Here is a 12,242-nt window from a genome sequence, read left to right on the forward strand (position 1 = left end):
TCAAGAGGAGGGTAAACTAGAGAGTCATAATTCGCACAAATAAGAGCATTAATACAATTAACGTTCCCAAGTCCTTTTGAGTGACTTCTGTTACTTCCTTTGAGCTTTTTGTTTTTATTATAGTTTTATGGAAGTAGATTCATAAACACCAACAGAATTCCTGCCTGTCACTACATGTGGCGCTTTATTAAGCGAACAAAATAAACACTTAAAGTCCTGAGCAAGAAACAATATATCCTTGTATTTGATAGAGGCCTATCAGATCTTTGTACAGCAAACACTTTCTTTCCCTCATACCTTCCTATCTCTTGAGGTTTGCACATCTCATATTTCATATCTGTAGGATAACTAGAAGCAATTAGGGAAAATATGGTCCCTCACTACTCCATTTTATTCCTTCTCTCTTTCGTTATGTAAGGGACAAAATTTAGAAGGTTAAAAAATCTTCAGGATTGGAACTATCGATTATCACTAAGTAATATTAATCTTGTCTGGCCAATATAGTATTTTGCATATAGATTTTTTCCAGGTAGAGAATGCCAAGTAGCTGTGCAATCCCACTTTTTAATTTCCAGGTAGCACAGGAGAGGGGGAAAGCACAAACCCTGCTGTAGCACATTTGCTACCACCTAATCAACAATACATAGATATGAGAGAGGTAGATGTGAATCACAACATGACAGCAAGCAAAAACACCCACCAGGATGAAGACACTGGGCTGCCAGTAACCATCGACCATCAGGGTCAAATTGTCATATTAGAACAGGCTGAAAAACTTCCTGGAAGAAGCTGGAAAACTACAATGTTTGAGTTGCTTGCATTGCTGGTGGGGAAACAAGTTCTTACACGTACAGCTAAGGCAGTTCAGACCACTTGTCAGCTAAAATCACGGCATGCAGTTGGCACGACGCTCGGCTGAGTTTCCTCCCCGTATTAGCAGGACAAAGACTGCCAGTGAAGTGCTCCCTCTGTCACTTCTCTCTCCAGAGAAGGGCAGAAAAAATAGCATGTCAATCACAGAGCTGGTGGCCCAAGAGAATGGCCCAGCGAAGCATTGGCTCATTCGACTCACATTACCAGAAACAACATCTCTTCATCTCTTCTGCTCTGCTAGAGGAGCCAGCCAGACAAACCTTTTTTTTTTTTTTTTGGCTTTTTTCACAAAAATCTTTGCCTTCGATGCTTTTCCCTCAATTGTGATGCTTGTGCATTGAACAACCACATTGGAAGGTCTTGCAAAGTCACCATCCCGTCTTCACTTCAATTCCCTTTCAGGAACTGCTGTCCTCATCACGCCATTAAGAAACCTGCAATTACGAGGACAGTTTGGTGTCACTGAATTTTTGGTACTGGGGGCTGCAAAAGTCTCTATCAAATGCCACAACCTTCAACTCGCAGGACATGGATCTGGGTGCTTTGGACCTGTGATCACTCCTTATTTCCCGTAGCAGCAGCTCTACCCCTGTGCAAGAGGCTTTTTCCTTGTCTTTGTGCCAGCAGCTGCCCTTTCCCTGGCAGCCTTTGCCTCCTGCATCTTCTGTGCTGCTGGCCACCACACGAATGGGCTGGGGATCAAGTTGGGCTGGGACAGCAGCAGTCACAGGCACTGAAAGGTGAGGGAGCAGGGCTGAAAAGCAAGGGCAGAGCCCCCAAATAGCTGGACTGGTCCCACCATGTTGGGTGTGGGGCTAGTTCCTGTCACTCTGTGAGGCTGGAGGAGCTGGCTGGTTCCTAAAGCAGAGCTTCTGTTTGTGAATTTGGGCCCCATCTTCTCCAGGGCGTTGCTGCAAGCCGCAGGTTGGACCATGTTGGTCTGTGCCAACAGCTTTGCATCGTTTACCAGCTTACATGCAATGACTATTTTTGTATTCTTAAAGGGAGCAAAATGTATTTTACTCCTGTCAAATGCTTCCCTTCAAGCAAGCCCTGGATGAAATGAAGAGATAAGACAGGGATCCCCTTCTCAATTATTGAACTGTGCACTCATTTGTCCTCAGAAGCTTCAGCTTTTGCCACCGATGACCTGTGATGGTTGAGATAAAAACACAAAGCCTGTCAAAAGGAATCTGCTGTAGCATCAGGATGGATGCTCTTGTGTTTGCTGCCTGCTGGTGCGTGGCACTGCTGACTAGAAGGCTTTCTACCTCTACAGCATGTTGGTTTTGTGCTTCTCTGGTTACCAAGGGATGGGGTCACTCCGTTCATCAATGATTTATGTTTATCTAGTGCCTTTCTTCACACAGCTTCCAAAGCAGCCGGCAAATTTATTTCTGCACCACCAAGTACCTGAAATTGATTGTTAGTGATTTCTGTACAGACTGAGGAGATACAAGAAATTCCCTTTCCCCTCTATTCTTGGATGTGTGCTAGGGTTGGGCATCATTACTCCATGCAGCTTGCGCTGTCTGTGGACTTTGTGATATGACATTCCACAAGAAGGGGTTTCTCGGGCTTTTTTTTCCTCTTTAGTTTTGCTTTCAAGTTCTTTTGACAGTTTTTTGCGTTTTTTTTTTTTTTTTGACTTTTACCCTGGTAGAGCAGAATCCTACTCCACAAGCAACTTTACAGCCTCATTTAAGCCAGCCTGTAGCACAGAATTCAATTTAGATCAAATAAAGGGAATGGAATCTGGTCACATAGTATTGCAAATAACAATTTTTCTAGCTGTGTTTGGAAATAGTGTGGGTATATACGCAGGAATGATGCTTGTAGCCATAGAACAGCGTTATAGCACTTTAAATGGACAGAAAATAACTGGAGGAATTTTACCATCATAAAACAATCTTGGAACAGTTGATGACGTGCCTTATCATTTAAGGTAATACAATGAAAGCAATAACATATTTTTTCTGAACGTTAGAGGTTATAATTCACACAATAAACAGGGAACCAAAACTGAAGATCTTGGCAGCAAAATGAAGAAATGGTACTATTTCACATTTTTCTCTTTCAGAGTCCATTAGAAGCATTTCTAATTGAAGGTGTTTACGGTTCTTGAGAAATAATATGATTTATTGTTTTAAAAGGAAAAAAAACAAAACACCTGCCTCTTCTGAAGGCAGTATGACATATAAACTGTGAGGAAGAGAAGCCTAAGGCCAGGGAGAGGCTGGGTTTTCGTTTATTCCTTGCCACCTTACACTTAAATTCTGCCAGTGTAAGTAGATCTAAACACTGCAATAAAGCGTACTTTGATTCACACTTGAGCAAGCTCCCCGTGGCTAGGGCAGGTTGAGGGTAGCCAAGTATGAATATTGGAGAGCTCTGCTGGGTTGGACAGGCTGTTAGAGAAGTTCTAACACCCTAAACCACAGGGACAACTATGGTTTTATTTTTATTTAGTTGCCGTTTGATATCAGTGAAGGTAAAACTCCAGCATGCTAGGGCTGTGCTACAGCACCGTGGTGTGCTCGTGCATCGCAAAAATACACCCATTTTCCTCCCCTGAACTCAAGCGAATTTTCCTTTTTCCATACCTCATCAGAGGCTTGAAGAGTCTCATTTACCCACCTGTGTGTGTCTCCCCAGTGTCATTAGATGCAGCTTTGCCCCTCTCCTGTGCAGATGTAATTAACCTTCGCTGCCCCTGAGCACGCTGGAGTGGAGCGCGGGGGCGCAGAGGTGAGGGGGGGCAGGCAGCTGGGCTCTGCAGGGGGTGCAGGACACGTGCCCTGCAAAATCTGCATTTTTCACATCAAGACCTGGCAGGGTTTTCCGAGAAGGCTATCCCTGCCTTTCATTTGGGGGAGATCAAAGCTCCCTTTCCCACTCGGTCTTTTGCATGCATTTGAATTTTATCTACACAACCTTGACTGGGGAGATGACTTTTTAAGGGTGTCAGCCTGACCCAGGAAAATTACAATGTCAAGAGCAATTGTTCTGCAGGTTTGTCAAGGTTAATCCAATTTTATCCTATTTACTCATGTCGCTGTTTGGCTTGTGATAAATAGGGTAGTACTTTTGAAAAAAAATATGAAAGTTTTCCTATTTTTGTTTCCTACACATGGAAATTACCTCCCTGGCTTCTTCATTTTCACAGAATCACAGCATGGAAGCCACCTCTGGAAGTCCTCTAGTCCAACCCTCCTGCTCAAGAAGGGTTGCCTTAGAGCTGGTTGCCCAGGTCTCTGTCCAGATGGGTTTTGAATATCTCCAAGGATGGAGACTCCACGACCTCCCTGGGCAACCTGTTCCAGTGCTCAGTCACCCTCTCAGTAAAAATATATTTCCTGATGTTCAGAGGGAACCTCCTCTGTTTCAGCCTGTGCCTGTTGCCCCTTGTCCTGACACTTCTTGTCACTGAGAAGAGCCTGGCTCTGGCTTCTTGACACCTTTTTTGTCTTTCTAGCTTGTTACATGCCCTTGCATGTAAGATCTTTTTCAAGTTTTTAGGTCATTTTTTCCCCTCTTACTTTTCTTCCTTGAGTTTGCGCTACGGGAGAGGATGCCTTGCAAGGCATGGCTGAAAACACTTCTTGTCACTGAGAAAAGCCTGGCTCTGGCTTCTTTACACCTTTTTTGTATTTCTAGCTTGTTACATGCCCTTGCACGTAAGATCTTTTTCAAGTTTTTAGGTCTTTTTTTTTATCTCTTAATTTTCTTCCTTGAGTTTGCGCTACAGGAGAGGATGCCTTGCAAGGCATGGCTGAAAATAACTGTGCAAGGAGATCTGGGGGAAGTCTCCACTCTTACTCTTGAAAACTGGGAGCTAAACATTTTTACTGCTTGTTTTTCCCCCAAACACGTAACAGTTGTATGAACTAAATGATACTTTGCGATATCCTGGAGTTCCAGGACACAGTAAGTGTCAATGAAAATAGATTAGCTTTTTTTTATCCCAGGTTTCATGCGCTCCTTTTTGAGACATTATTTACTAACCATGATTTTTACATTTTCTATTATTTGTAGTGCTTTTAATTACTAGTTCTGCATGTTTAGCTTATTTATCTCTCAAGAAAGCATATAAGGAGTTTACTTTTGGCTGAGGAGAGATAACACACTTTGCCCACCATGTTTGGGTAATACTTTATGCATATTTGCTCACCATATTTGGATGGACAGGAGAGGTGTACTTATTAGTATGGTGGTAGCTCCTTTTGAAATCAAATTCTCTCTGCTACTTTTCTTAAGTATTTCGGTAAAAACTGAGTAACTTGCAGAAACCTAGGAAGGGGCTGGTCAGATCATATCTCCTACCATATTACTTTTCTCTTAGTGAGTCCTGGTAATTGGAGAGAGGGGATTCACTCCTCTTCATCAGCCCAAACCTCTGACTTTGGGAGGAAGCAGCATTTGAGAAACTTAATCTGTCATTCCATGGTGCTCTGTGTGTGTGTATATATACATACAAATATACCCAAATATATGCATATTCATGCATGTTTGGAGCACACAAATATATGCATATTCATGCATGTTTGGAGACTATTCTCCTTGCAGGACCCAGCCCTGAAGGTGTTAGAGAGTCAACCCCAAGATCAGAATTATGATAAAATGCTAATATGACCGAGGAGTCAACCAGAATTATGATAAAATGCTAATATGACCGAATATTTCTTTTCCTAGCTTTGAGCAGTTGTGGTCACTATGTGATGCATTGTCAGAGAGGATAATCCAAAGCAATGAAATTGTATGATGTGCAGTGCAGAACCGTCTCAGTCTCTGGTATGGAAAAATGAATGTACTATTAGCCACCAAAGAAATGCCTGAGGGTTCTCTTGGGTTTATTTTTAATTTAAAAACTAAACCCTAGTATCAAAAGGTACTATGACTTGTTAGTAAAACATCTTGCGTTGTAGTACTACTTTGTTTACCAAACCTGAAATTGCCAAAAGTGCCATTCTGAATTGTATAACTTTTCATGGCTAATAAGTCATCGCAGCCTTTTGTCAGGCAAGTAGTCTAAAGAAAAAATAAATGTCTTTTTATTGATATTCTGTATATTTTTATATGTGTTTACCAAATGCTTTAAATTATAGGTCTTATTAACTTAAATTAGTGAATCACAATTTTTAAATGTACTAACACAGTTTCTAGTGCAGAATGATCTATCATGTTCTGAAGAAACTGTTCAATTCATAGAAGGATCGTGTTCTTGCTCATGATACAAAACACAGAATCACAGCTTTCAGTATTTTAACTGAAAGATATCTCTACACTTTATTGCTTTTTTCAGGAGTTGTTGATATTGGCTTTCTCTGTCTGATGAGAAACACATTTTTTTTATTTTCCTTTGAATCAGGAGCTTTCTTTGCATATGAAAAGAAAGGATTCTGTAAGTAAAGTTGGTTGTATTTACCTGTGGGATACTGAACATATTTTCCTTTTGGAGTGTTACTCAGCTGCTCTGAGAAGCTGAAAAATGCTCTTAGAAAAACAGGTACTTAATAGGCAAGGGGGAAAGATATAGCAGGGTCCTTTAGTGGACAAATATTTGATGGTTTGCCATGCTTAATTGCCCACTAGTCTTGTGTTGCATGGTGAAATAACAGCTATGCAGACTATGTACAAGAACAACTATTGTCTGAGAAGCTGAAAATAGACCAGTTGATCAATTTACCACTTGTAACTCTAGCATCAAGGTAGGTATTTTCAGGGACCTGCTTTTATAATGACCTTTTTCTGTTCTAAGGTTTTGTACTATTATTATGTCTCGAGCTAAAGTGTAGATTGTAAAAAGGTAAAAGGCAGAGTGTGGAGCTCTCCGTCCTCCAACAAAATCATAAGAAGCTGAAGTAACTTTATATTTCTTGGTTTCCATTCTGGTCAGTTTTTCATGGGCTCTGGGCCTGGCATCATTGTTTCTGTCTGTTACTTATTACTGTGGGACACAGTAATTTTTCTTACTTGCATGCAGAATTTGTGTTTGCTTAACTTTCTATGCTGAAAATATATATTTCTTGTAATGCATCTAATTTTATGGCTGTGTTGAAAAAAGACAATATAGAATAGTTTCCTGAAATAATCTTCCAAGGTCTAAATCTTCCTTGCTGGCCTGTCTGCAGGAATTTTATTTTAATGGAAATGTTTCCCTATTAGATTCTGATTTTCAAGGACAATGAACTAATTCAGAGGTTGGCCCACTGCTCACATGCTTCAAAACCTTAACCAGCAGCATGAAAATTGACTCTCCATAACAGCAGCCACCGGTCGAGTCACTGCTCCCCTTGGGATGCCCACATGGTAATAGACCTGAAGTCTCTGGGTTACAGCAGGCTTTTTATTGCAGGTGCATTGAACTCCTGGTGTCTGCTGCACTACAACCATTAATATCAGTCAGTCAGGTGCAGGAAGGGCAGGGAAACATGAAATTAGCAGACCTGTCCCACTGAGAGATGTTTTCTGCTCTGCCAGTTAACAACACAAGGTCTGCAGGGTAGGGGCTGTCAGAGAGACTTTGCTTTGGTTGCCTTTTGGTTGCACACAGGATTTACAGATAGGAACTCACAGAGAACTTTATAGAATTATAGAATCATGGGATGGTTTGGGTTGGAAGGGACCTTAAATATCATCTCCTTCCAATCCCCCTGCCATGGGCAGGCACACTTCCCACCAGACCAGGTTGCTCAAAGCCCCATCCAGCCTGGCCTTGAACACCTCCAGGGATGGGGCATCCACAGCTTCTCTGGGCAACCTGTTCCAGTGTCTCACCACCCTTTGCACTGATAATTGATTGCTGGGCGTGCTTTCTGGTGAAAAATTGAATACATTCCTGCCTGTTTTGCTAGAAAAACATTGACCTGATATCCTGTTGCAGGCCACAAACTTTCCATGTTCAAACTATTGCACATGCTATTTTTCAGTACTGCATCTTGTGCTTATAAGCAAGAGGGTAGTGGTGGGTCTACGTGTGAAAATTAGATTTGAGGCTGATGCCTATATATGAGATTTTTAACATCTGGAGTTCCCAGGTACACACGAGTACCAGTAGTTTGAGGCCTTCACAGTTTGCCATAGGCATTAGAAATACCTTTCTTTTTCTAAAAATTTGGCCTGAAAAACTCTGGATGCTTTCATGTTGCTTTTTCATATTTCATTCACACCTTGAATACATCCTGAATGTTACGAGTGGTGCAGCGTCAATTGAGTGCTAATTTGTCATTTCTCAGCTTAAACGGACTTTGCCTTGTTCCAGATGTGCTTGCTAGGATCAACGCTGATCTACATTATCTGTCCTGGCGTCCTGCAAGCACCCACCAACACTTAGCCCATGAAATTCAGCAGTAGTTGAATATTAGGGCTAATAACCTCACAATTTAATGCCCGCCGGCTGTTCTGTTTGATTGCCGACGGGTGAGCAATGCACTTATCCTTGTCTTGTCAAATGGAGCGTGATTTTGCCAATACCCTAATTGCACTGTTCCAACAAAACACTCTTATTTCTAGCTGCCTGAGGGTGTAAGGATGAATGAATATAGCAAATACTATTTAATAATGGTTAGAGTGTGGGAATACGATAGTCGCTACAACATCCCTGTCTGATATTTACTTTTAGTTATATGTGAAATGAAGCAAACAATCCCTAGTAAGAGTCCAAAAAATTTTTAGGATACTTTTACATCATGGTTTTGTTCAAAATCGCAAAATTATTTTCAAATTTTTCAATGGAAAACTGGTGGAAACAGAAGAAAAATTGGTTAAAAAACCAATTGAGTTGCTCTGTGCTATTGTACAAGTCGTTTTCACCTGTTTAAATTTTTCCTACTTTGCAGCCTACTACTGTAGTTTGAATTTCTTGTAATAAGAAAGGGTTTTTTTATTAAAAAAGGGGTTTAATGCTTTTTGCCAGAAAAATATTTAAAAGTCATTTTAACATACTCTAGTTGAAGGAAAATCAAAGTTATGATAAACTCTCGTTTTAATTTTTAGAAGTTGCTAGATTTTCCTTTTTAGAAACTAGAGTCAAATACTGCATTTTTAACTTAGCCCAAACTACAGTAAAAACAGTCACATATTTTTCTTGATATATAATTGATTTAGAACTGCAGGATGTGGCTGTTTGGAAGGAAAAATAAGAAAGTGTTGCTATTTCACTAGTTAGAAAGAGTAAAGAAAGACCATTTTGTATGAAAGTCTCAGAGGGAAATCTGAAGCTAATGAAAATTTCTCGGGTTGCAATATCTTTCTTTTTTTTTGTTTCTTTTTTTTTTAGACTCCAAACATCTCAAACCATGTACAAGAGATGTGGCAGGCAGGAACTGCTCAGCTTATGAGCCACTCCTCAAAAGAGGGAAAACATAAAAATACTTGTAGGCTCGTTTAGAAAAGGTGAACTAAAACTTTTTCTTCTGCCCTTATGCCTAGGCAGTCTGGGAGAATGCTAACCACTGGTCCTTAGAAGTGTGTCCTGATTTCTGAGCACTTATATTAAAGAAAAATCCCCATTTCAGAGAGAGAACAAGACTGTGTGAACGTAGAGGATACCACACCCCATCTTAAAAAAAGGTAAGGAAACGTTTTTCTGCTGATCCTTTAACACTATAAGTGATGTCTTCACTTAAGATTTCATCAAGTTGAAGGCAGAATTGAAAAGGTAGATAATAATTAAATACTTATTTTAACATGTACTTATTTTAACTAGCAGAAAAAAAAGCTTTTTCCTATTAAATGAAGAATGTAATGCATGTGTTACTGTACTTAGAACTATTTTCTGCATAGCTTTTGTGTGTATTTTGGAAAAAAAGAAGAAAAAGTACTGCACACAACAGAAAATATTTTCTTTCATTTCAACCACTGAAGTTATTCTTAGCCATGCCAAGATTTATGTAGTCTCTGGTCTATCAAGCAACTCTCTTTTTGCCAAGACAGATATACAGTGTGTTTGCAGGATGCTGCCGCTGGGAATTAGTGCTAAGTAATAGTTCACATTTAGGCTTTTATCAGAAGAGATCTGTGCTCTTTCCCTTTCTGCCAGGTTTTGGATTGATTGTTTATTTGTAAAATATTTACAACTCAACTTCCTGAGACTTCCTTTCAGTTCTAAAACGTATTGGAAGAAGCTGAAAACACTGAAAACATACTGTAATGTGCATGTTTCCTCTGAAAGTGGAATGACAGCAGCAGAGGAATTTTTCCATTCAGATTTTCTTTCTTCCTTTTCACTTTTTTTGTGTCCTGGGAAGAACACTGGCATTGCAAATGATAGGTAATAACGTGATCCCAGGGCAAACGTGTTCATCAATGACATAATCTGCAAATGCCCTACTCTACACTGCATGACTATAAAATGGGGTTCAGTGTTTATTTAGTGCAGAAAAGTTTTCTTTGCTTTCTGCACAAAACAATATGCTTCTGTTATTCAAAGTAATTTATGTGGTTTAGAGAATCCATCCTAACTGATATCACCCTGTAAATTAACAAAGACTATGAATGAGCTAAAAGTCCTGCTTTACTTGTGACTGTCTTGCCAAAATGTACATTTGACTGGTGTTATGTGGCAAAAGAATGAATTGCAGGCAGATACTGACAGCTCTTTGGAACTGATCAGCTGGAATACACGGGCTTGCTGTTAAGAAAAAAAGGTTCTGTTTTCTTGAGACGGTCATATTCATGAGGACGTTTTTCTGCCATAAAAACCTACTATACTTCAGCTGAAGGTACACAGGTGCTTTTGAAATACCAATTTGTGAGGTGTCATCTGTTAATGTGTTATGGGAAGGATACGTCCTTATTCTTTCAAAACTGGAAGGTATGAAAAGTGCCATCACCAATGAAAAGTGCTCTGTCAATGCAGGATGCTGTCTACCTGCTCTCTCTAACTTCATATTTCCATGACACTTCTGTGGAAGGATTACAGGTTCTGAGCTGTCTTCTGTTCCCTTTTAATAGACTTCATTTTTGCATGCAATCAGGCAGTTTTCTAATAGCACATTTTTTATTTTGTCAGGTAAAACACCATACTCATTAGCTTAAAATACAAATATTCAAAAAGCTGTCTATGAGAGTGTTCAGTTACAATACCATCTCCTGATAAACTAATATGAATTTCATAAATAAAGTATGTAAGACATATGCTTCTGTATAGAATTTGTATATAATTTTTTTACAAGAGAATTAAATCTATTTTTTCCTACATATACCCAATGTTCTTTCATAACCTGCCCCCATACCCTGTTGTAAGAACATTCTGCTTTTTGCTGCAGAAAATAGGACCAAAACTTTGATAGGAAATAATTTGTGCTATGAGTAGACATTTTGTTTATCCATAAGATTCTTCTTGTTGTAAATCATGTGTAATTATTGTGTTAGTCAATTTTTGAACAAGTTTACCAAAGTCTAATATTTTATTTTTTCTAAGCCATACATTATTTTCTGGGTTAAAATGCTTACAACTTCAGACTCATACTTATGGGTGACTCTATCCTGCTTCTCAAGAGGCTTTAGTTCTCCTGTAAGGCACACTTTTTTATTTACATTCTTCAAAAAAAGTGGAGGAATAGGAAAAGCTTTGTTCTTTTATGTTCTGTTAAAGTTTCTGACTTCATTTGTATCATCCAAAGCCTTTTCCCCATTTTATTCTATTAATTTCTTGGGTTTCCTTCTTTTGCCTCTCATATTGTTCATGTTTACCTACTTTAGGTTTCTTTGTTACAAAAACTGATGACTATGGATACATTTGATTGTGTTCTGTTAGTTGCTTTAGTGGAAGTACAAACTGCAAGGATTTTATTAAATTAGTCACTGTGCAATAACCAGCTTTGCAAAGAATCTATTTTCTTATTTTAATGAAGAAGAGGTCCTGCCAAGAAGACAGAGACCATGGTTTAATCAACATTCTGTTGTAGCATTTGTTCATGATTCATTTTCCAGATCTCTAGACTTTCTTTTTGTGTTATACTTGCAATGAACTTGAGTGATGATTAGAATAAGCCTTAATGTGAAAAGTCCCTTGATTTGTGAACCCTCCACGTAATGTGAATTAATTAGTTGTCTCCCCATATTTGGTATCTCAATAACACCCAGGAAGTCTTTCACTGTAGATGAACTCTGATTTCATGCCCTTCTGCAACTCAGCCTTAGCTTGCTTTCTTGCAGAACAATGTCATGTCCCCCTTCTAGTCCAGTGCAGAAGTGACCCTACACACCAGAGAAAGCTGATCATTTAATCTGTCATTTGCTCACCCCATTCCCATCCATGCAGGGATGGGACCTCAGACAGTGGGTTCTAGAGCTCCACTGGGTAGTTCCATCCCCACACCATGTGGGAGAAACACCTAGAAAACTCATCTGTGCTTATGCTTACT

General features: G+C 39.5%; 1 protein-coding gene across 5 annotated transcripts in view; it reads left to right on the forward strand.

Moving 5' to 3' along the window:
- KIAA1211 (KIAA1211 ortholog) overlaps positions 1-12,242 on the forward strand; it is a 134,468-nt gene that overhangs the window by 51,148 nt on the left and 71,078 nt on the right. For all 5 annotated transcript variants that reach the window (XM_014945572.1, XM_014945578.1, XM_014945573.1 and 2 more), the window contains exon 2: positions 9,304-9,444. The gene's annotated coding sequence lies outside the window, so the exon portion shown is untranslated. The remainder of the gene's footprint in view (positions 1-9,303; positions 9,445-12,242) is intronic.

This window comes from Calidris pugnax, unplaced genomic scaffold, assembly GCF_001431845.1.
Source record: "Calidris pugnax isolate Ruff unplaced genomic scaffold, ASM143184v1 scaffold58, whole genome shotgun sequence".
In the NCBI taxonomy this organism is placed as follows: Eukaryota; Metazoa; Chordata; class Aves; order Charadriiformes; family Scolopacidae; genus Calidris; species Calidris pugnax.